The sequence below is a fragment of the Colobus angolensis genome, unplaced genomic scaffold (assembly GCF_000951035.1).
Source record: "Colobus angolensis palliatus isolate OR3802 unplaced genomic scaffold, Cang.pa_1.0 Scaffold51, whole genome shotgun sequence".
Lineage (NCBI taxonomy): Eukaryota > Metazoa > Chordata > Mammalia > Primates > Cercopithecidae > Colobus > Colobus angolensis.
Genome location: NW_012118599.1, coordinates 11,654,577 through 11,680,566, shown reverse-complemented (window position 1 = coordinate 11,680,566; position 25,990 = coordinate 11,654,577). Strand labels below are relative to the sequence as shown.

The following is a 25,990-nucleotide window of genomic DNA, read 5'->3' as shown; positions in this document are numbered from 1 at the left end:
TGTATTTCTGGTTTTTTATCACTACAAGTTTATTCTGAAAAAGTTCTGGACATTTGAAAAATAAAGGACTAGAATCATTCCCATATCCTACCAGTGTATTTCGGGAAAATCAAATTTTCTGTAAAGAAACCTATGCACATATTTGTACAGTCATTGTGATCTAATATGAACCAAAAGCAGATAATGAATAGCACTAGGAAGAACACAGAGATATTTTAGTTCTGACACCCTCCTGTCTCCCCAGCCCTTACCTCCTTGTATATTCCAAATAATCTTTTGTAATTCACTGTCTCCGCCCACCCCATTTACTTTATGCCACTCCTAGTTACTGTCACACTAGGAAGAAGTCTAACATGCAGATTTAGAGTGGCGTGGATAAATGGCAAAAAATGCCTAGAAAATTGGTCTGTTCGCCTTTATAATTTTTGTTGAAAAATATTCCATCGCTCCCAACTGATGAAAACAGGAAGCTCTATTCATAAATATAAAATTCACTGCCTATGATATATAATCATCCTAATAAGAAAATGAGTTCTATACATACTTGTCCAAAGGGGCAAAAAAGGAGATAGTTTCCCAAAGATGTTTCCAATTTTCTTCTGAATCAGAATTAGCAAATCGAGACGACTAACATACTCTGTCTGTGGGCATTATTCCTTACTACACACAGCATTTTGTAATTTATTTCAAAGCTTCCATCAGAAACAAAAAAAAAAAACCTTCTGTTAACCCACTCTATTCTAAGCTCATAGAATCTAATACTGAACAATCTACATTATAACATAAGCGTTTTACTTTAGAGAAGATCTGCTATCAGAAACTCTGTTAATGTCTAAACTACTTAAAGAACTATATAAACTGAATACACTTCCATGAAAGACAAAAAATATTACAATCATAAAGAAAACTAAGATTCATCCAATAAACTATATTATAATTCCTGTCATTCATTTTTTTAAGATCTTCAAACTAGGCACGAGATAATGGTACACATGAAACATTACATTTAATCTTTATTGTAAAGGCCGCCACCTAATATATTGATAATAAACTAGACAGATGTGATTTAAAATTTGTAAAAGAATGCCCAGACTAACACTTTCATGACAGCCAATTATAGTCAAGCCTAGCAAGCAGTTTGCAACCAGACCTTAAGGTAAACTTTTTTTACAATGAGTTACAGATTCACAAGTTTAAGAAGACAAGAAAAAGGAAAACAGAAGGAATCCAGCCACCCAGCAAATATGAAGCAGACCCCAGAATGTGTAACAGTCCAAAGATGTGAATTATTGTAAATCATCACTGTTGTTCAGAATTTCACACAGACTCTTGAGCCAATTTTGTTCATTTTTCCACAGACACAATAATGAACTAAAAAGAGGAGGCAAAAAGGCAGGGGTTGAGGGGGGAGTAGAAAGGAAAGCCCTTAGCTGCAGAGCTCTGCTCTACAAATGCTTAACCTTACAGGAGTTTGGGCTCCTTCAGCATTTGTATTCTATCCAAATCCTCATGAGTCACAAAAATTAAAAAGCTATATCCTTCTGGATGCCAGGAAAGGCCTTACCACAAGCCTTTTGTGAGAGAAAGAGAGAGAGAGAAAGAGCAAGGGGGAAAAGCCACAGTGGTAGGCAGTCCCACTTTACTTAGAGTACTGTGAGGTCACAAACCACATGATTCTGCCTCTCCAGTAATAGTGCTTGCAAAAAAAAGGAGTTTTAAAGCTTTTGCTTTTTTGGATTGTGTGAATGCTTCATTCGCCTCACAAACAACCACAGAACCACAAGTGCGGTGCAAACTTTCTCCAGGAGGACAGCAAGAAGTCTCTGGTTTTTAAATGGTTAATCTCCGCAGGTCACTACCAGCCACCGAGACCAACAGAGTCAGTGAGTGCTCTCTAACCACAGTCTATGCAGTAATAGTAGGTCCTTCAAATATTTGCTCATTCTCTTTTTGTTTTGTTTCTTTGCTTTTCACATGTTACCAGCTACATAATTTCTTGACAGAAAAAAATAAATATAAAGTCTATGTACTCCAGGCATACTGTAAAACTAAAACAAGGTTTGGGTATGGTTTGTATTTTCAGTTTAAGGCTGCAAGCAGTATTTACAACAGAGGGTACAAGTTCTATCTGAAAAAAAAAGGAGGGACTATGGCATCAAACAGCCTCTTCAGCACAGTGACACCATGTCAGCAAAACTTCTTTTGGGGTAAGTGTTACCATTTTTAAAATCCTGTAAGATATGAACCTGTTAAACATAAAGGTATGATTCTTTGATAAACTGCTAGCTTTTCCAAATAGTATATTAAAGATCCTAATAATGCTATCTTATTGTATTAAGAATTGAAAAATGAAATTTCTGTATATATTTGCATTTGGTATCTGTAACGTATCTAATTTCCAAAGTAATGACTTGAAATAGACAAAACTAAATTATCTCACATTGATCAAAATGTTTTCTAGAGTTATAGAAGTGAGGATATGAAAACAGTAAAATAAACAGTTTAATACTCTCATTAACCCTCACCAGAAGAAAAGTCAGATTCTAAATTTAATCAAAGCATTATAAATTATTGACTCCGGCAGCTCCCAATATTTGAGCAAACTTCAAAAAGGAAGCAATTTTACAAAATAACAGACCACAGAATTATCTCAACATTATGGTCTACCATGTATAACACAGAAATAAACCTGTAGTACAGTTAACATTTTAACCAGCTCAACTGAAAGAAATCCACTTATAAATTTAAACTGTATCCAAATTTAAATAAGTTTGTTTCTAAACAACTTTATATAAACAGACATTCAGCTGAAATAAAATTATGATAAGTACATCACAGCCATTTTCATAGTTGCCCAGGATATTAAAAAGTTCATGGAAGTATTTTAAAACTTACATGCAACTGCATTTTTCTATATAATTTTAATTTTACATCTACACATTGTTATCCATAGACCTTGTTATAAACACACAGCAAACACTGAAACATCTAAGATTCTTTTAATCACATTCTTGGACCTACCAAAATGAATAACTGCTGTTTAGCCTCATGAAAAATAAAGCTCCATAAGGATACCCCGTATAATTTTTAAAAGCCACAACTATTAAACCACGCTGGACTTTAAAAAAAGCAGGCATAATCTAATCCCTTAATATTTAATTTCAAGTTAGTGTTGATACAGATATGTAAATGACTTTAACATTCATCAGCTGATGTATTATTATAGCAAAATATCTAAACACACTTACAAGATTCTCTTTATGATGTCCAACATGTTCGAGCTACAAGGCAAGTTTTTAAAAAGTTTTCTTGTATCATTTAAAATAAATCTTTTTGCTGTGTACATCTATATTAATTTTGCTTTTAACTTACAACTAATGACTGGAGTTTCCTTTACTCCTCCTACTTCACACATTTTAACTGGATACTACTAGATAATCAGTCTTAGTTTAGGTCAAACAGAAATAATTAAACCTGAAGGGAGAAAAAAAGGTTTCTCTTACAGAGTGAGGAAATGTACTTTGCATTTTACAAAAAAATGTAAAATTGCTGTAGTGACTCCCTTGATCAATAGCTGTAAGTGGGCCCCCTCAGTTATAATATACACAATATAATAATTACAGATTAATTTAAAATTTTAATGATGGGTACTAAGTTTTACTCTAAAAATTTCTATATTAAGGAAGCAGGACATAAATACAGCTAGACTACATTACAACACATAGCATAATTATAGCTTATACATCGAAAGTTTGTTACTACTACCCAAGAGATAAAAGGAAAAAGAATGGTTAAAACTACCGTTACACAGAGGGATAACTTGAAACAGGGATAACAGAGATATCAGGGAGGTATAACAGAGGCAGTTAGGTTACTCTTTCACAGTATCACTCTGTTTAACTATTTATTTTAAATACATTTTAAAAACCAGATCAGGAACAACACAAGTTTCAAAAAATTCTTCAGTATTAGAAGTAAAGCTATCACAAAGAATATGCTAAAACTCTCACAAAGAATATATTAAACTGCTTCTTATTCTATCATAACAGGGATCTTATATTTCTGTAACATTCTTAATAACTATTCTACATTAAAATTTCCAAAACTTGACAGGATTCTAAGCAAGACACGGTAGTGAACCTCTTTTTTTTTTCCCCAACATTACAACCAATTCTTCCTCTTTTGAAAAGTAGGCTGCACCTTTTCTATCCCCCCAGCCCCTAAACAGTATCTTAAAGCCTGAATAGAGAACTTAACGTGAACCCACTACCTCAGACTAATTACAGGTGAGTAGTGGACATCATGTATATGTTATCATCACATTGCAAACATTTCCCCATTCTATAATCTATGCAAAGACAAAAACCTCACTTTAGGCTTTAGATTTTTATATAATGATTATCACAACCACCTAATGAAATATCTTAAGTATGTGCCCCAATTTTGTAAAATAGTTAAAAACAAACTTTAGGATTTTCCTAGGTGAGGAACAAAGCACACATTAACAACTGCCTCACCTCAAATATAATGACTGAAGCACGTGTGTGTGTGTGTGTGTGTGTGCGTGCGCGCATGCATGCTAAAGAATATGTCTCAGTGTCCTTGATCTCTCAGCATATTTCACTTTGAGTTAATCAAAAATTTTCAATCTATACTACTTAAAATCTGTCCATCATTTATCATAAATATAGCTTGTTGAAAATCACAGATGTGACTCATAGAATATCTTAAAATTAATAACTCATGAAAATATATCAGCTGACTGATTATCTACATAAAATCTTTGTAACTGCTTGAACATGATGTGTGAACACTGATTTCCAAAACAGCAGTTATGGTCCATATCAATAATATTTTCATAGTTTCAAGATTTAGTAGTGACAAAGTTTTATAGCTTCTTTTTAAAATACAGAGCTAAATTCCAAAATCTAGGGAGCAGAATTACAAAGTTAAGAACAAACACAGAAAATCACTCTAACACGTATCAAAAGCTAAAAATGTCAAAGTAATTCCCAAAGACTCATAATAAATTATTTTAAATTATAATAATCCTAATTTTACATTACAAACTGTTAAAGATTTTAAATTTTAAATTTTATTTTTAAAAAATGTTTTGAAATGGAAAACACTGAAAAGAAACTGTAGAAAAAGATCTGGCTGGTCTGTGTGACCCTGCTGATCAATCAGTCTCTATATCACAAGGCATGAAATACATATGATTACATTATAATATATTTTAGTTATTTTAAAAGAAAATATTAATTTATTCAATTCTAGCTAACAACTGATAGTTTGACTTGTTTAAATCAGTCATGCTAAAGTTAAATTCAGTAAGATAGAAACGTTCCAGTTTGTTAAAAGAACACTGAAATATTTGATGGTTAAATAAACTGCAGGGGCGGGGGGAGCTAACTCATTGAAGGCGCTAAGATTTTATCAAACACACAGAATTAATCTTTATTGAATAGAACCATTCACAAATCAAAACTCACTGTACTCCAATACTTTAAAGCAGCGCCAATCAATTACAAACTTTTTCTAGTGCTTCAAAATTCATGTGCTTTCAATTTTACACATTGGTGGTCCTCAAGTACTGTATTGGGGCTGAGTTAAGACATTCTGTATCACAACTTTTTTTTTCAACAAATATTCATCTACAGGGCTCCCCCCACCCGGCCCAAGAACTGCTCACATGAAAACTGTGGTAATATTTTTATACTGTACTTCTTTGTTGAAGCAAAAGGTTAGGGGTTACCTAAATACCTCAACTGTATATATATATATAAAAAAAGGAAAAGGTAAGTATTCATAGAAAAAAATCCAATGGGACTAGATTATTTATTTTTGCATTTCTCATGATTAACGATGCACCCGTGCATACTTGAAAATTGATAGCAAAACAGGGTAACATCTCAAATCCCTCTCCAAAGCATACAAATACCAATCTTCCATACTGTTCTAACCTTTGTTCTAGGATACTAAGATATGACAACTCTAGTCAGTAGTGAAATCGTGCAAAAGCTCATCAAATGCATTACAATTGCAAATACTACTACATAACAAAAATCTTTAGACATTTTTATATGAAGGATTCACTTAAACAGTCTACCTCTACAGCATCTATTAAAAATATATAAAAACATGTGACCAAATAGACAAATACCATCAACTCAATGTGAAAAAAATCCTTCCTGCGAAGACTAAAATTGTAATTATGGCAAAGCAAAACTATTTTTTCTAGTCACTCACATGCCAGACATTATTAATCAGGTGCTAGCAAATCCAATGGTAATTTAAGCAGAGACTTCCCAATAGGTTACCTTAATGTACTATTTTTTTCTCCTATACCAATGAACTCTGCAACTTCCACTAAAGATAGATAAAATTCTGCCTCTCCCCCACCCACCCCCAAAAAATCATAAAACTCCCATAATAAAGAGAACAATGAACTCCAATACTTGGTATTTTCTAAATAATAAAATATTCTAACTGTCTACAGTATGTGAAAATTCTTCATCAAAACTGAGATGTTTAATATTTTAAAACAAATCTTCAAAAGAAGTCTCACATAATGAAATTATACACCTTAATGTAATCTCTTGCCATTTCAAAAAGATTATGAAATTCACTGGATATCTATTTTGATTCATGTGTTACAATTCAAAAACTAACAGGGAAATTCTATACCTTATTAAAAGGGAGTTTCCTTACATTTTTAACCACAGTCAACCACAAGCTTTTGTCCATTCAACAGCACAAACACATGAAGCAGACCATACATTCCCATACAACTGTTTTAAGACCCGTATAGCAATTGAGATTAAATACTCTTTTATTATATTGTATGCAATATCTTCACTTCATGTAGAATTCTTAGGAATTTCCTCCCCTTTATGCTATTTATTAAGGGCACAGGACATTTGGAACATTGTGGAGTGGAAGTAAGCAACATGTTATCAAACACTTTAGGCTTTGTTGTTACTGCTGAATAGAAAGAAGCCTAACTAAAGCAAAGTTTTTCATAAGACTAATAAATAGAAACTGCATCATTTAAAACATGATATAAAAACAATCATTTTTTATATCATTTACCCTGATATCAAAAACAATGCCCAAATAAGATAAGCTGTAGAATTAAAACAGGCCTTTAAAGGCTAGTTGCTACATAAGCACTTAATACATGCAGAGAAAAAAAAAACTGTTATTCATGCACTTCCTCTACTCTATATTCTTGTTAATACTCATAAATCCAATATACACCCAAGGAACAAAAATCATACCTAGGATGACTTGAGATCTAAATAAAAGATAAAGGTTTACCTTGATTAGATGATTTTCATCTTTTAAATCAACTGCCCAAAAAACAAGGAAATCTCCGACATACAGACATATGCAATTTTCGATAATGTTTGAGATGTTTAAAAACTATCATACTGATGTTAGAAAATTTACCAAGTTAACGTTATTCCCAGAACTATATTTAAGATATTTTGGTAAACAGTTTAAAGACTCTTTATCTCCACTATTCCTACTGCCAATTCTCTTAATTACACATTAGAGTTACATCAGATTAGTGACATTTCTAAAAAGGTATATCTAAATATCCCTATGTAAGGCAAATAATTTTTACCACAAAGTCAAATAAGGTAATTTTATTTTACATTTCAGTTGCATTGACTTTTTTTTTTACATCAATTGCGTCTACCAGAATCATTATATACCATAAACTATAAACATATATTTATATAACAGACTAAGTTACAACTCAAGAACTTAAATACACATTTGTAGGTTCCCCTCAATCACATGAACCACACCATTATTTACATATTCCTTATAGTCATGTGTCTTACACCTACATCTAATTTATGCTTCAGTAAAACCAAAAAAAAAAAAAAGCAAATAAAGGAAAATGCTAGCCACATCACAATAACAATCATCAATAAGGTTTTAAATACATATATATGCAGTCTTTCTTTAGAAATATCAGAATAATGTGATATTCCACAGAATTTCATATGAACACAGATGTATTTTTATACAGAAACAAAATACGTGTCATATATGTTCAACTTAAATTTCTATGTTTGTCTTAACATTTTTATACATGGCATATACACACGAATGAGTGTGAATGCATTCACACCAATGACTACAAAACTTGTAATAATGATTATAAGCCAGGAAAAAAATTGTAAATTATGTAACTGAGGTACTATAGTTCCGTCATGAAATACAATCAAAATTTTTTTGCATGTATGTTAACAAATGTCAATCTATAAAACCAGTAACAGGGATTACGAGTCTACTAGGAATTTCAAGACTAAAACAATCTTGTAAAATCCAAAATTGTTACTTTCCAGTTATAAACTTAAGTAACAATAATTAAAAATTGATATCAGTTAAACCAAGTATTAGAGTTTATAAGGGCAAATATGAATGGAATTAATTTGCTAATAGATTCCTACTTATAAATATTATCTCAAAGAACAACTCTGGCTTGAAGCTAAACAGGTATATTTTCTCAACGACCATGTAACCTGGGTAAACAATTGAAGCATTGAATTTCTAACTTTTGTATAATAATTGCTAGAATTAACTTTCCTTTAAAATTTCTGTACTGAACTTGTCAGTTTAAGACTTCAAATTCCCAATATAATCTTTAAGTGAAAAGATATAATTCTACTAAATGATTACAAATTATTTAAAGGAATCTAAACAATGTGAATTTACTTTGAAGCTTAAAAGAAAGGATCATCACATTGATTTTACTATGTAATAAGGTATTACATTTTACAACATATCAACCTACTGCTGTATCACTATAACTTGATCCTAGAAAATCGATGCATATCAAAAAGGTACATGGTGCAGATTCTCTTTAATCAATTACAATTTTATTATAAGATACTTTAATGCAAATACAGCTCATAAAAACATATTTTTTTGATAAAAGTAAATTCTCATTTTATTTCATAAACGATCAAATTACAGATATCTGTAATAACTGTATAGGATCACAGAAAGGAAATTTCTTTATGCTAACAATCCATATTATATCAATCACTGTGTTTTCCATAAAGCTGATACCTGTGAAAGTACGTAAGCATTTCATACTAAGAACCTAACACCCAATTCAAAGATATTAAGACATCATGAAGTAATCTATGAGAAAACTCCCATCAAGACAACAGCATCTTAACATTATGTATGATAAATGGCTACAAAAGATAATCTAATAGGATTTTTTGCCTCTCATGAAATCTGTAAAGATTTTGGTAATTCAGCTTTTGACAAAATGCAGAAAAGCTCTTATAAGAGTCAATGCAAAAATAAAATATTTAAAAAGATAAAACATACGGAGATACTACTTACAATGTGCTACAGTGTATTTCTAAAGAAAGGTAAATACACAAGTCAATGTACTACAACTTTTGATCATTAATCCAATCTACTTTCCATAAACTCTTTTTTTCATATTATAAACTCCAGTGTCCACACAGAATTCTTTATATTCTCCCAGTTTTCAAAACTAAACACATATACATAGTCTTTCTCTCTCTGTAATTTAGAAGGAAAACTTAACATTTTAAAAACTTTTTACCACTAGTAACCACTTCATTTTAAAAGTGTTAGCTAGATAAGGAAGATGAGTACTGTCAGGAAAGCTTTATTCTTGGTTCTGTAGTAAAGATTTAACAATATCCCTCCCTTATAACATGCATAAGCATATTGCAGAATATTTTTGAACACCAATATGACTAGAGAAAACACATGAAGTGGTCTGTTTTTAACATTATCACTCACAAGTACCCAGGAAGAAAATTCAGAGCCATGTGCTGATTATTAGGCTTATTTTTATTTTCATAAATATTCTGGTTCTATCAAGACACAAGACACACTAAAATCGGAATCTATCAAGATACACTTAAATATTTTTTAAAACATCAAAATACTTGGCTTAAATTGCTAAATTATTTAATTATTAAATGGTTAAACCACTCTAATACATGTAAAAAAACTTTTACTGAGATGTATTCAAACCATTTTCTTGACTATAAAATTAAATCCTGTGCTCCAACAAATGATATAACACTGTAATTTTAATAAAGTATTTATTTACAAAGTAAATATATATTAGATGTACAAAAAGATAGGAAGTGATTTTCTATCATGAAACTTCATTAATAATACACGTAACTCAAGTTTTCTACCTCTGTTTTAAACTTCCTTCATTCAAATAAATGGTCAATTCACTGAATTTTTTTTGATCCAGAAACATCTTAAATGCTGTTTTAAAGGAAACTTTAATAAAAATGGCCTTACTCATTATTATAAACTGGCTGTTTGAAACTTAATGTGAAAACAGTGTGATCTGAAAACTTACATACTTAAAACTTACGACATGAACACAAAACACGCAAGCAAATGTATAAAACTACCTAGCAACAATAATATACTGAGAAGCCAACCTTGAACATCGGAGATATACGTATGCTTTTTAAAATAAAAGCTCAAATTAAAGCTTGCCTTTTGAACTGCCCATATGAACAGAACAACATGCCAATGACTTAGAGAATTTTCTTCTAAACTGGCAAGACTAAAAAGAATCACATCTAATTCCTATTTTGCAATTATAATGTGCGATACTTTCTTTAACCATAAGACTGTCATTTATTCTAAATTTGCTGGAAAAGCTTGCATTGCATTTTTCCTGTACGTACCTCTTCCTTATCAATTATGGTGTATCTCCAGCATTCGAAGAAAAAAAGCTCCAAAACTTTAACTGCATTTAAAATATATAATTAAACCAATATATACAAGGGCTACTCTAAAAATACTCATTTCTAGAAGGCCAGAAAATCTTATTTTTTTAAGCTGATGCATCTACACATAGAAAGCAACTTTTAGTAAGTTCTTTTGCTACGCCATAATGATCTGCTCCAGAAACTCAAGGGTACCTAAAACAACGGACTACCTGTTCTAGCCATGCTTAGGAATGTGTCCAAATCATTTTTATTGATTTAACCTTTATAGGAATGCTACATATCCTCAGAGCAAAACATTTTGAATGTATTTATAATATGATACACTTCTAGAAGCCATGAAAAAGAAAGCTAAAAACAAATCTAAGACACCCCTCCACCGGTTGTTGTATGTTTATTTTTGTTTATTCGAAACAAACATTAAATAAATATTAAATAATTCTATTTGCGAAAACTCACTTTGGTACTACTGTAAGTAGAAATAAAAATTTATTTTTTTAGAAAAAACGTGTATTTAAGTAAATTCTAACTTTAAGAAACAAAACTCCTGACTTGACAATGATGTTACACCTATAAATTTTAACGGATTCTAAATGCTTCTTTCATACTCTAATTACACATTAATCATGGAACCTCTATACAGATCAAACTGAAACTTACAGAAGTTAGTCTTTATTGAATAAACTTAAGTTGTACTCTAGTTTTCATCCTCAGAGTTTACAGATAAAGTTCTGTGTAGCCTATCTTTCTAACTTTCTGTAAGTGGTACTTTACAAATGGTTTCAACAGCTAATGCCTGTATTAGGTATGTTTGCCAAATAATTCACAATATTATGCTTCCTCACATTACGGTTCATCAATTGCTAACTTAAACATCACCTCTAAAGAAGTTATACTTTCACTGCAGATTGTTCTCTTAAAAAAGGCCAACAACTTTTGAGCATTTCCAGATGTAGCTCTCATTAAAAAAAAAAAAAAAAAAATTATAGGCAAATTCTCAAGAAATTCTAAAATTAGTAATAAAATATAATAAAACTGGTATCATTTCTGATTACTTCAGTGATCACATATAAGTATATAAAAAGCTGATGGTACTATATTTTGAATTAAGAAACTTATGACAGCTACAAGATCACTGATTTCAGGTAGCTGCCAGTAGGTAAAACAACCAAAACAACCAAGTGTATTTCAGTGTCAGACAAGATTCTGCTGAACTGGAATTTAGGAAGCTCTGACGGTTACTGAGCATGTGATAAAAATAACAATGCTATCTTTCTCAAATAGTTAATTTATTTTCATACTGCACGATATAAATTTGGGTTCAGCTATACTATTTCGTTGTCATTTTTTTAATAAAACATCCAAGTATGCACGATATTATGATAAATTAAAATAAAAATAATTTATATGCAGCCTATTTCTCTGGATGAGACAAGGGAGGCATCCAGGGCACAAAATTTAAGGAGGTACTCACTCTTGCACAGTTCTCAAAGAGATAGCCTCCTTAAATTTTGTGCCTTAGGCACTTTGCTTGCCTTATGCAAATTCTAGTCCTGAGCTGGAGACACATAAGTATAAACTATTTATATTCGTGACTATAAAACGACATGTACCAAGCAGGGTGACATAAAACATAGAAAAAGGTAATATAAGAAAAATTAAAAATAGAATATTTACATTAAAGAAGACATATTTGCCATAAATATCTTGCAAAGTAAAATAGTTATGGCCTTATTGCTTGGCTATAATGCTAAGTAATCGTATTAGTTGACTATAAGGTTTAAAAAAACAAAGGATTGAAAGAGTATTCCATTAAAGAATTCACTAGCCTATACAAGACTTCTTATATTACAGTGGTATCCAAATCTGGCTGATTCACAGAATTGCCTGGGGAGTAGTAAGTCTTGGGGAAGAACAGCTTCTGGAGAGAAAGCCTTCAGAACTTTTTTAAAACAAAACTCCCTAGGTAAATTAGCCAAGATTGTGAACCAATAGATAACCAACTTTTAATACTCCTAGAAATAAGCTAAAGACAAAATGCATATCCAAAATACATTAATTCCAAATTGTGTCCCCACTAAACATTTGTAAAGTTTGTTCACAAGAAAAAATTAGTTCCTTTCTTTCCTTCTTTTCTCCTAATAGAGATGTTAGTCAATGGTTATGTCTTTAACAAGTAATATTAATAAGGAAAATAAAGTTGTGTTTAACAAGCTATATTAATAAGGAAAATAAAGTAAGAAGTACAGAGGATTCCATAAGATGACTACAGCCAAAAAGATTAATATCCTTATGTTTCTATTAGGTTAAAATAGCTATTCTAAGTACATGATTAATCTATTTCAAAACTTTATTTTAAATGTTATTTGTTTTAAATTATTTAAAATTAAAGTTCTAATTTAGACTTATATTAACATATTTTGAAAAATCAATGTACCTAACGTAGTCTATAATTTTTATAGAGTATACCTTAATTGAAACTGTATTGTTAGTTTTCGTTGTTGAGCATTTACTGTACCAGGTACCATGCTAAACCATTTAAAACATTATTTCCTTTAATTCTTACAACTCCCTTATAAGAGACATGTATCATAATTATTTACAGATGAGGAAGCTGAGAATGAGGTAAAGGAACTTGCTCAAGGTTACAAAGTTGAAGAGGTGGGATTCCAACCCAAGCCTTTTAACTCTTAATTACCACTTTACAGTGTTATACATGACCTAAATGAAGTTACTTCCTGGTCCTCAATTTCACCTGTAAAGGTGTTAGTTCTCAGAAACATAATTATTCTAAAGTTATTAAACTGATAAAATATAAACAGGAAGACAATCTTGGAGTCTTCAAACCACCCTGCCACGTATCTTTAAGAAATACTAATCCGACAGAACCAAAGAGATTAAGAAAAAATAAAAGTATATCAGGGAATACGATTAAGGTGAGGTTTGTTTAGCCCCCTTCTCCCCCAAGACAAGGTCTCACTCTGTCACCCAGGCTAGAGTACACTGGCATGATCACAGCTCACTGCAACTTTGACCTCGTGAGTTCAAGGGATCTTCCCGACTCAGCGTCCCGGGAGCTTGGACTACAGGCACGTACCACCACGCCCAGATAATTTTGTAATTTTTTGTAGAGACAAGTTCTTGCCATGTTGCCCAGGCAGGTCTTGAACTACTGGGCTCAGTCAATCTTCCCACCTCGGTCTCCCAAAGTGCTGAGATTACAAGCATAAGTCACCGCACCTGGCCTTTAGGTTGAGTCTGATCAGAAAACAAAAGTTTCAAGGAACTAGATAATTCTTAATCATTATAATTAACAGTCTTAATCAATGTCCACAATACACATATATACTTTATGCGATATAAAAATATAATTTAGGAGTAAAAAATTAAACACTTAAACACCAAGAATCTATAATCCTCCTTATTTATAAAATTAAAATAATCATGTATCATAAATACAATTATAAATAGGCTTTGGTGTCAGCTGGAATCAAATCCTACTTCCTGTATTTATCTGTAGCATTCCTTATACTGTGGTCTCATAGCCCCATCTACAAAGCCCCATACCCCCACACATACGCTAAGTGACCCAGGTAACCTTAATTTCTAAGCTTTAACTTCTAATTATAATTTCTTAAATTCTAATTCATTTGATATTCACTAGTAACTGTACTTTTTCCTGTGCCTACCAAAAAGGTACTACACCAGATTCCAAGAAATAAATCCTTGACATGTACTATTCACCCCAATTTTATCCCAATTTTAACCACAATTATCCACATTATTACTCAAAACAAAAAGTTCTCAGAGAAGCCACAAAAGCGCTCTGCTTTTTTCTCTGGCAGAGGGTAGGAATAAAGCTATGAATTATATTTTTCAGTCTATATGATTTTGAAAAAAAATGCTCTGATTAGAAACCACAGGTTATGATATGATACATGAGATACTTTTGCAAAGATAAAGCACTAAAGAAAAGAGAAAAGCGGGTATCTAAATGTCAACAGACTTCTTCAATCATTCTGCACCTATATTTAACTTGGTATGTAATACTTTAATGAGCAAACAACTTTTAAAAGCTAAATGAGGTAAGATCATACTAATATTAAATAAGTACATATGCAAGTATAAAGTCATAACTACATTTTAAAAGGAAAACACAAATTTTCATATTACTTTTCATTAGAAACACCCACTGAAAAAGGTTAAAAGTGAGTTTGTCTCAGCAACTTCATAAAGAATACAATGGCATAGGACTCCAGGTAACAACAAGAAAGGAATGAAATGGCGAAATGTGGTACGCACATGAAAATAACTACCGAATAACAGAGAGTTAAAAGTCCTCAGTAGTAACAATATTATTACAAGTTTTCAGATTCTGGTACCCTATCTAGCAATGAAGGCAAGAAGTTAGAAAAAGATGTGGTTACAAATTAAAAATGATACAATAAGATAATTCATCACTTTTAGTTTAAAACCTACAATTATTCACATTTATTTCATCAGAAACCACTAAAAAGATGTATGAAGATAGACAAAAGGTTCTGTGTACAGCCAGGACAGTCAACCAAAACAGCAGAGAATAAATTCACAAATAACATGGTGATTTAGTAGTCATTAACTTACCATTAAAAAAAATTGAGACTAGATTGAAAAATATGGGCAAGTTGAAGAGATATTACAAAGAAACTAGCAGAAGAATTTGGCAGCAGCTATGGAAGAGGCAAAGAATAAGGAAAATGAGACTGCCACTTAGGACAGAATGGTTGATGGTGCCAATGACCATGAGAAAAATAGGAAAGGGTTTTTATTATAAATAGAATGAGTTCTATCTTTGTCACTATACAAGTTGTGCCTAGTGAAAAAAATAGAATACTAAGTTATATATAACACAATCTCATTTTTTTTTTATTTTTTATTTTTTTTGGAGACAGTGTCTTGCACTGTCACCAGGCTGGAGTGCAGCAGCACGATCTCAGCTCACTGCAACCTCCACCTCCTGGGTTCAAGTGATTCTCCCGCCTCAGCCTCCCGAGTAGCTAGGACTACAGGTGCGCACCACCATGCCCAGCTAATTTTGTATTTTTAGTAGAGATGGAGTTTCACCATGTTGGCTAGGATGGTCTCGATCTTTTGACCTCATGATCCGCCCACCTTGGCCTCCCAAAATGCTGGGATTACAGGCATAAACCACCACGCCCAGCCCCACAATCTCAATTTTTAAAAATAATGTGAGACTGCATCTGTATCAGAGGAACTCAAAACAGTCACAAGGTTTAGACAGTAGTAGGATTTTGGCAGCCTTTTTTTTAATTTGCCAACATTTTTCTATTAAAAACCATGAATACATACAATTTCAAAAATTTAGTTAACAGTTTGTGTTAATGTTTGAAAAGCTTAATTCTTCCTGAACCCATACCAAAAATAATACATATGAAGAACAATGCTTTTTATCTTTCATGCTCAAGTTGTAAGAAACAGAACAAAGTCCTCCAATCACAAGATATTTGTAAACCGAAAAAGTATTCTCACGAAAACCACAGAATGTCATGGAAACACAAGGACAGCAGGGGTTTTGATGTTAAGTTTAAATTTCAGTTACAGCGCCTAGAATATAACTGAGCAAGCAACATTTGAGCTCCCTGTGTCTCAATTTCCTCATCTGTAAAAGTATTATCACCTACCTTGAAAGTTTCAGTCAAATAAAATGTAAACTGTCTACACTGATCTGACAAAAACATTATAATTATTAAGTATAATCAACTTTCCAAAACTTAAATCATCTTAAGTCTAAACTCAACTACTCATAGGGTGGCTCACAAACCAGCAGAATCAGCATGACCTGAAAGCTTGTTAAAAATGCAGAATCTCGGCTGGGCGTGGTGGCTCACATCTGTAATCCCAGGACTTTGGGAGGCAGAGGCAGGTGGATCACAAGGTCAGTAGATCAAGACCATCCTGGCCAACATGGTGAAACCCCTTCTCTACTAAAGGTCCCTGAGGTTGTCCACTTGATCTGTTTCAGGGTTCTGACACAGAGTGAAGAGCACCTGGTAGTCTACTCTTGATTCTTACTTGTGAAGGACTCAAGAGACTAACAGAGATCATCTAATCTATAATAATTGCATCTCCAAAAGGCAACTTTTCAAACCTGAATAGAATTTTCATATTCATACACCCCTCAGTTTATCCACAATGACTGATTAAGACAGAAGATCCTATGTGCTTAACTCTCTCTTGTAAAAAATGTCTTCAATAATTTGAGACATTCTGCAAATTATTAAGTTGCATAACAGTATAAACAAGCTACTAGTCTGTATTTCTTCATGTTCTCAATGATGTCTCACCACAACCTTGTGAAAAGCCTTGATGAAGTTTAAAATTGGTGTCTCCATCCCATGTTCCTGAGACAGCTATCTAGTAGCTCTGATGTAATACAGAAGTTTGTGAGTCATGACTACTGCTGAGGAAAAGCATTTGGCTCCAACTACTCACCTTCTAGGTGCTTAAAATCATACTTTTAATAACCCATATTAGAATCTTAGCCATCAAAGACCTCCACCTGACAGGTCTACAGGCTTTCATTTTATAACCAATTGCCCTTGATACTCTATACTAGTTGTTTACTGGTAAAATATTTTACAATCACAGGTTCCTATTCTTGTCTTTTTTCCTCTCCATGACTACTAATTGAATAAAACAGAAAATATGAGAGACAATTGCATATATGAAAAATTGTCAAACTAAAGAGAAATTCAAATTCCTTTTATTCAGAGAGATAAAAGTTGATATGAAGTAGATATGACAAAGACAAAGAACATCCACTAAATACTTAGTAGCATACAAAGAGTTAGACCATGACAAAGTTCCGAGAAGTTTAGCTCCACTGAAGGGGTTTCTTAGACTACTTGAACCAGAATTTTCAATCTTATTTCTTATACAGTTCGAACTCCTTCATTTATACTTGGCCTAAACTTCCCCTTGTCTATGTACTTATTTTTGCTCTCCACCCTTAAAACTGACTTGCCTTTAGCTATAACTAATGTACTTCGTTGCCCATTCATGCAGTGCTTTATTGTTTTCATTCTCTGATCGTTTTTTTCTTCCATTCATGTCCAAATGAGCACTGCCTTAGATTCTAAATATCCAGCGGAGAACCCATATATGTACATATTCCTTTGAATGTGTAGAATGGTAACATAATCAATTAAGCACTTAACTGCTTTACGATATGCACAACAAAAACTATTAAGAGGCCACAAAAAAGCTATGCCTACCACAAATTTAAAACCCATTAAAAATCAAGAATGTCAAAAGCATGTTGGCTTTTTGGGTAAAGTGTATAAACTAGCTCTTCATGCTTGGCTAGGAAAGCTTAGAGAAAAAAATGCTAAATATGAAAGATGAGTCTGCCTTTAAGACAAAAAAGAAATATACTTGGTGGACCTATAAAGGAAGGTCACTTCAGATATCAAAAATGCAATAAACCAAGATTCAGAGCTATGACAAGGGAGACAATAAAACTAATGGTACAGAATTTTTAAATCCCTTTAAGGGGCTCTTTACAAGCAGGACAGTTGAGTAGTTGCCATGTACTACGCTCTTAAGCCAGGCTTCATTCTGGTGAGTTTAGAAATCTGTTTCACCTAGCTGAATCAGAATTTAGCAAACTGATTTATGCAACAAAAAGGCTGTATATTAAAACGTTCCTCATGGGATGAAACAGAGGAAAAACTACCCACCCATCTGCCCTGCCTCACATGGATGGTTTGAGATTTAAATGAGATATTAATACAAGATGTCAGGATACTTATAAAAATCTTTGACACTTTATAAAAATATCAAAGATAAGTTATTACAATTCAGTATTACAAAAAAAATCAAACTTTTGTTCACCTGATTGTTAAAGACTGCAAAATGTCATGCTCAAATGATGTGTTTTCCTATTTGCTATGAAGTTGACAGTTAAACTTTTGGCCCATCTCAGCAACCAGAGGGACTTTATCATATGCATCTCTGCAGACTTTTACCTCCTAGATTAATTTTGTATCTCTACTCCTTTCAGGCTTCATCCCAATTTCCAGTTTTTAATCCTTTAGTATTATAAATAATTATGATAGACTCCTCAAATCTTTTCAAAATCAACCAGGATACAAATGATAAACCAATGCTCAAACCGACAGCTTAATGGCACGATCAGCTTGCTAGTCCTCTAAGATAGAAACCATGGAATCATTTTTGGTAACTAATTCTCTAATCTCATAAATCCCCAAGACCTAACAATCTAACCTACGCAATATCACTTACACTAGATTGCTATTCTTCATTCCCATTCCCTCTTACATGGACTACTACAACAGGTCTTTTTCCACAGCCAACTCATTTTACGTGCTGCATTATCAATTCTTCTTAATGAGTATCAATGTACACCATACCTTTATCTTTTCCAACATTTTTCAAAGGTTTCCGATTGTCTTTGAAAAAGACTTAACCCCTCAGTCTGCCAAAGCTTGCCACATTTTGATACTAATCATGTTTTATCTGTATTTTCTATGACCCAGTTTCTCTGTAGACACAGTAAGCTATTTGCCCCAGATGCCTCATCCCTGCCTCTGTGTCTTTGATCATGCTGTCTCCTGTACTTGCAATATTCCCTACCTATCCTCACTGTCACCCTACCTACAAATCTCTACAGGGCTAAATATTGCCTATTCTTGAAGACAAAACTCAAATTACACTATTTTCACTAGCTTTCATCCTCCAAATTGAAAATTCTCTGATCCACCTCCATATTCCTACAGTAGTACATCTGTAACTCTTTTCACTTACTCATCTGCATCTACCACCTGTCATTCTCTCAGTTTCTATGTGTGTAAGATTCTCACTCTACTTATACATATATGTAAACACATATAATTCTACTAGAGAGGTGATACTGAAGCTTTTTAATTGCAAAATCCATTTTTCATAGGAAATGCTATGAGAAAGCCCAATAAATAACATAGACTTTTAAAGGAATCCACAGGGTTGAAAGAAAGAAGGGTTGAGAGGGTAGCTAGAACCTCGCATGCCCTCCCAAGCAGCCCCACAGGCAACTTCATTAAGCACAGAGATACAATACAGTACACTAAACTACACACTCTCTTGGTAGCACAGATACACAAGAATTCCCTCTCTCCCACTGTTAATTTCTTTTCACATCATCTAGCCAAATGCCTGGCATATAATAGGAATTCAATAAACATTTCCTTTTTTTTTTTTTTTTTCTTGAGATGGGGTCTCACTCTATTGCCCAGGCCAGAGTGCAGTGGTGCAATCTCGGCTCACTGCAACCTCCACCTCCCGCGTTCAAGCGATTCTCTTGCCTCTGCCTGACTAGCTGGGATTATAGGCACAGGCCACCAAGCCTGGCTAATTTTTGTATTTTTTTAGTAGAGACCTGGTTTCACCATGTTAGTCAGGCTGGTCTCGAACTCCTGACCTCAGGTGATTCACCCACCTTGGTCTCCCAAAGTGCTGGGATTATAGGCGTGAGCCACCGCACCCAGCCTCAATGAACATTTCTTAAATGAATTAATGAACCAGTAGATGGAAGTGGATGGACAAATAACTGCCTAAACAAAAAGTAGGAGGACTTAGCAAAGGAATGTGGTAACAGCTAAAGAAATACTATATAAGAAAAGAAAATGCCTTAAAAATAACTTTTATGGCTGAAAAGAGAGGTGGTACTTTATATAATTAAAAACTGAACACATTTTCAATAAAAATACCCCACAAATATGTGTGAGTTTACTATCAAAGAAAGAAGCCAAGACTAAAGAATTATTTACATATATTAAGATAAGTGAAATAATGGGACATCTGGTTAACATCTAAATTTAATTTATATTCAACAGCTTAGAATTCAGAGATATCATAAATTAAACTACAGTGAATACATTTCTTTAAAATGAATTCGATTTTACTGATACACATATGACTGTTAGGGAAGAGTGTTCTGATTTTCTTTTTAAGATGTATTTCCTTCTTTCTCAAGTTACAAATGTAAAGTTCTGCAATTGTATTTAAAATCTTTTGGTGGTAGATGTGCACAAAAGAAATGCCTCAACATAAATCACTATGGCACATAATGAACCCAAAAGGAATATCCACATATCATTATAGGCAAGATGTTAAGCTTGACAAAAACAAAATCTGACCTTTAATACATTTTTTAAACTGGTTAATAAACATAAATGCAGCAAGGCTTACATTCCATATATTTTTAAACTCCCCAGCATCCTTGGGGTCTGTCCGCAAAAGCAAGGGAGTATGCACATGAGAGAGAAAAAGTTTTAAATAAAAGAAACATAATCCTGTGAAATTATTCCCTTTAAATAGAAGAGTGAAATCCAAATACTTTATTATTCTACATCCAAGAAAGAACTTCACAATTCTCTTTTTTTAAAAAAAAGACGTATATTTCATTAAAACACTGTCTATTTACCAGAGAATAATTCTGTATTCACAGTGTAATTACTATTTTTTAAAAATACTACATGCCTACTGAAATAATGAAACAGAATGTCAGTATGGTTATCTGCGAACGAAAAAATTCTTTTCTTCTTTAGTTCTAGAGATTCCAAAATCTCAAACAAATGCATCACTTTTACAATCAGAGGAAGTTTAAGGTTATATAAATAGGTATGTATGCATGTGAACACACGTGTGGATATGTGGTCTGTGTATGTATCCTTCTAATGGCCTGCTATGTCTAGCTGTTTTTACATTAAAAGCAGCACCTTTCTCATTTCCATAGAAATGAGAAAAAAAGGGGGTATACTTACATTATTTAATAATTAAGAAAATAAGTTTAAATCTCTCTAACATAACATAGCAGTTAAAAGTCTGACTCTGGAGTCAGAAAGACCTAATGTAATCCCAGTTCTACCAATGAATAGGTGGATGATTCTGGAAAGTTATTTAATTTCTATTAAATTCTAAATTCTAAAAAAGTTATCTACCATTAGTTCTATTGTCTCCTCGTTTTCTTAATCTAAAATTTGGCAATAGGCAGGCACGGTGGCTCACACCTGTAATCCCAGTACTTTGGGAGGCTGAGTTAGGAGGATCAGTTGAGGTCTAGAGTTCGAGACCAGTCTGACCAACAAGGTGAAACCTCGTCTCTACTAAAAATACAAAAAAAAAACAACAGCCAGGTATGCTGGCACATGCCTGTAGTCCCAGCTACTCAGGAGGCTGAGGCAGGAGAATCACTTGAATCCGAGAGATGGAGGTTGCAGTGAGCCAAGATTCTGCCACTGCACTCCAGCCTGGGTGACAAAGTAAAACTCCACCTCAAAAAAAAAAGCATTATCATTAAATTAACAGGGCGTTAAATGAAGTAATATATAGGAAGATGTTAGTGCACAATACCTATTTAGTGATGGAAGTGATACTTCCTCTTCCCCCAACTCTGTGTAACCAAAATTCCTATCTATCCTTCATGTTTCAGTTTAAATGAACTCTCTTTGGGAGGCTTTAGTTCCCCCCTGTACATTTTCCTTCAGAGTCCTTCTCACAATTTATAATTATTAATTTCCACAGATGTATACACAGTTCATGGCACACCATATGTACTTGGTAAATGTTGAATAAATGAATTTATGAGTAGAAAGAGGTTTATAATCTTTTCACTGGTATCATTAAACTCTGTCTCTATATAATCAGTGGGATCCTGATTGTAAATGTTACTGCCTATAATACAAACAGGGTATTTAAATTTCAATTTAGTTCTTCTAGGGACAACTACACTAGAGGGGGAAAAAAGAACATCACTAGTATTTCAGTCTACTTCTACATATTTAAAGTCACAATTATGGAATCACAATAATTCTCTATATTTTGTACCACAATCTTCCATTTAATGAGTCCACTAAAATAAGGATTAAGAAGAATGTTGGTTCTTTCTTGGCTTTCAGTTTACCTGCTGAGTTTTCTTTAAATCACCATCTGCTACAACTATGATTAAATTAGCCACTTATTGATAAATCAGGGGCACTACAAGATAACATTATACAAAAGCACTGGTTTTCCAAGTATGGTCTCTGGATCACCAACATCAACATCACCTGGGAATTTATTTGAAAGGCAAATTGTTGAGTTCACCCTTGATTTACTCAATCAGAAAGGCTGGAGGTGAGACCCAGCAGTTTTATGGTTCAGCAAGGCTCTCAGGTGATTCTAATGCACACTAAAGTTTGGGAACCATTGCACTGGAACATTCATTTTTTTAAGTCATAGGTTGTTTCACCGGTTTTCATCAACTTGCTGCTCTTTATATTTCATCCTTAAAATTACATTATGTCATTATGTCTCTAAAATACTCTGAAGTCTGACAAACAGGTCATCTGTCAGAATATAAGGCAACCAAACAAAGAATGCTTAACATACAATTCCATCCACTGCATAATCAGTTCATGTTGTCAATGTTCTCTTTTATTCAAAATTAATTCCTTTTACATCCCTTTTAAATAAAAAGATCTTTGCTTCAGAAAAACTAATTTCAAGTAAAATTGAGAAGTGATTCAAATAAGCAATTACTCTTTTCAAAGGTTTTGTTAGTCACAGGAAAAAAAATTACCAGAGCCAAAACTATATAGTAGTATTGCCACTATATGTAAAGATGCATACAATTAAGTCTAAAGTTTTTAGTGCACAAAACTGTAAACTGCAAGATACAGTTTACTACAAAAACAAAAGTATTTCTGAGAAATGAGAAATAATATTGATATTTCAAATACAATTAGAATGTAACCATGAGAGTAAGGATTTTATGTTTGTTTTATTCACTGCTACATCTCCAGAGCCTAGAACAGTGCATAGAACACAGCAAGCATCCAGTTGGTATTCGTGAATGAATAAACAAAAACATTTGTATATAATAATCTTCTAGATTAAATGTGGTCTGCCAACAAGTGCTAGTCTAAGAACTGTTTCAAGTACACAATAAAATACAAGGAATTAGCATCAGAATGTAAATCAATTACATTAGGTAATTTGTAATACACGCCGTTTAATTTCTGCTTTTATCACCAGAAAACTATTTCAACGAAGGAAGCAGGGAATTGGTTTACATTCTGGCTCAAGCTACTTTCTCACAGAAGACCAGTAACAGCCACAAACTTGCTGATTAACACTGCTTCAGACTAAATGTTGAGAGTAGAAATGAGAGGGAAAAATGGGATAAAAACTAACTTCAAAGCAAATAATAATTTGTAAAAATAATGTCTGGCTGCTAAAATGTGGTCATAATCATATAACTGTGCCTTTTAAAGGAAGCTTATAAAACACATGAAAACAACAAAAAATTTTAAGGATAAGCTCTTTTTGTCAGCTAAATGCCAGGTTCTAATCAGGAAATTTAAGATATCCCAGTAGTGTCCAAATGAATGAAGTCTTTACATTTTCAGACTGATTTATAATAGCTCGGGGTCCCCAACCCCCAGTTCCAGTTCGTGGCCTGTTGGGAACCAGGCTGCACAGCAAGAGGTGAATGAACATTACCACCTCAGCTCTGCCTCGTGTCAAATCAGTTGCAGCATTAGATTCCCCAACCCTATTGTGAACTGCACATGCCAGGCATCTAAGTTGTGCGCTCCTTATGAGAATCTAATGCCTGACGACATGAGGTTAACACTTTCATCCCAAAATCATCCTCCCCATGTTCCCACGCCACCAACCCAGGTCTGTGGAAAAAATGTCTTCCATAAAACTGGTCCCTGGTGCCAAAAAGGTTGAGGACCGCTGTAACAGCTGGTCACAGAAACTAAGATACATACAAAAAAAATGCGCTAAATTAGTGAAAACACTTCAAGTATACTACTCACTCATCACTTCAGCCACACCCACAGAGACTGCCCTCCTACACTACATTGTCCCATCAAGATCACAATTTCCTATGAATTCTACAAAATTCAACACTTACCAGGAATACTTAGGTACCAGGCACTGCAAAATAATGAAGTTTAAAACAATCTCCATAATCAGGGAGCTTATGGTGAGGAAGAGAGGTAGAAAAATACAAAGATCACTGCAACATAGTAAAATGAGGACTTAAGAGAGTATTACAAGTTACCACAGCACACAGAAAGGGAACTGAGTAGAGATGTCAAAGAAGACTTCCGGGAAGATGGGATTTCCAAGGTGATACTTGTATTTTGTTACATTTTCTGTTCCTCCAGCTCTCTTAATTACTACTTCTACTCTGCCTAGTTTTATACTTCACTAAAATCTCCAATCCTTTCTCCCTCCCCATTTTTCTCCAAATTGATCAACTCCATACTTTCTATTCTATCCTTCCCAACCAGCCCAAAATTAGTGATCAGAACCTCCAACATCTCAAATTTCAATAGCCTTCTGCCACATCTGCCCTTCAAATACCTAAATTAACCCAATTATCTTTCTTTCCCAGCCCTATGCCCAGCTGCTGAGCACTTCAAAAGACTGTAATAGAGCCTGTTAGAGGCCTTATAAATGTTGACTAAGCTCAGCTGAGTCCTTGACAACTTAGGCAACAATGAGCATATTCTTAATTAGCTTTCTCTCCCTAACTCTACCGCTGACATGACAAACCTTTATCACTCTCTTCCAACTCCCCTACCTCAAACCTTTGCCATCCCAACCAGCTGCCTTGCCAACTTCTTTAAAATGATATGAATGGTAATTAGGCATAGCTGAAAATAAATATTAACCTGACATTTTTTATAAGCAAAGAAAGTGTACTGAACTACAGATTTAGCAATCTAACTAAAAATCCTAACAGTATTATTTCATTGAGAAAAGAGTCACTCCCAAAGGACTTACAAATAACCTCTGATCGTCTACCTGACAATTTCAGCCTTAGAAAATACAACAAAAAATCTGAACCAAGGAGTAAGCAAACCCCTCTCAAAATTGGTATTATGGTTATGCACCGAAGATCAAGTAGTTTTTTCCAGAAAAGAAAGTGTATCAACTTTTCCTAGTTTATGAACTATTATAGATACAAATCTAATAAATTTGATTACTATACTATTGTAGACTGGAAGCAACATTCAAAAGGAAAGAAGGTGAAACACTGCTGGAGTCTGGCATGACAGCAACAAAATTACCAGCTGCCAAGGGGAGAGAAAACAAAAACTATAAAAATAAATCTATAAATCCAAACAAAATTACAGATTAGGACTATTTATCCTAGACACAAAGTA

The 25,990-nt window shown here is 33.3% G+C and overlaps 1 protein-coding gene and 1 long non-coding RNA gene across 2 annotated transcripts in view; one reads left to right on the top strand and one right to left on the bottom strand.

The window, feature by feature from the left end:
• SUPT3H (suppressor of Ty 3 homolog (S. cerevisiae)) overlaps positions 1-25,990 on the bottom strand; it is a 520,947-nt gene that overhangs the window by 469,897 nt on the left and 25,060 nt on the right. The gene's annotated exons all lie outside the window — the stretch shown is intronic.
• The window catches only part of LOC105524876, a 43,356-nt gene continuing 19,105 nt past the window's right edge, over positions 1,740-25,990 (top strand). The window contains exons 1-2 of the long non-coding RNA XR_001003824.1: positions 1,740-1,918; positions 2,084-2,207. This is a non-coding gene — a long non-coding RNA (uncharacterized LOC105524876). The remainder of the gene's footprint in view (positions 1,919-2,083; positions 2,208-25,990) is intronic.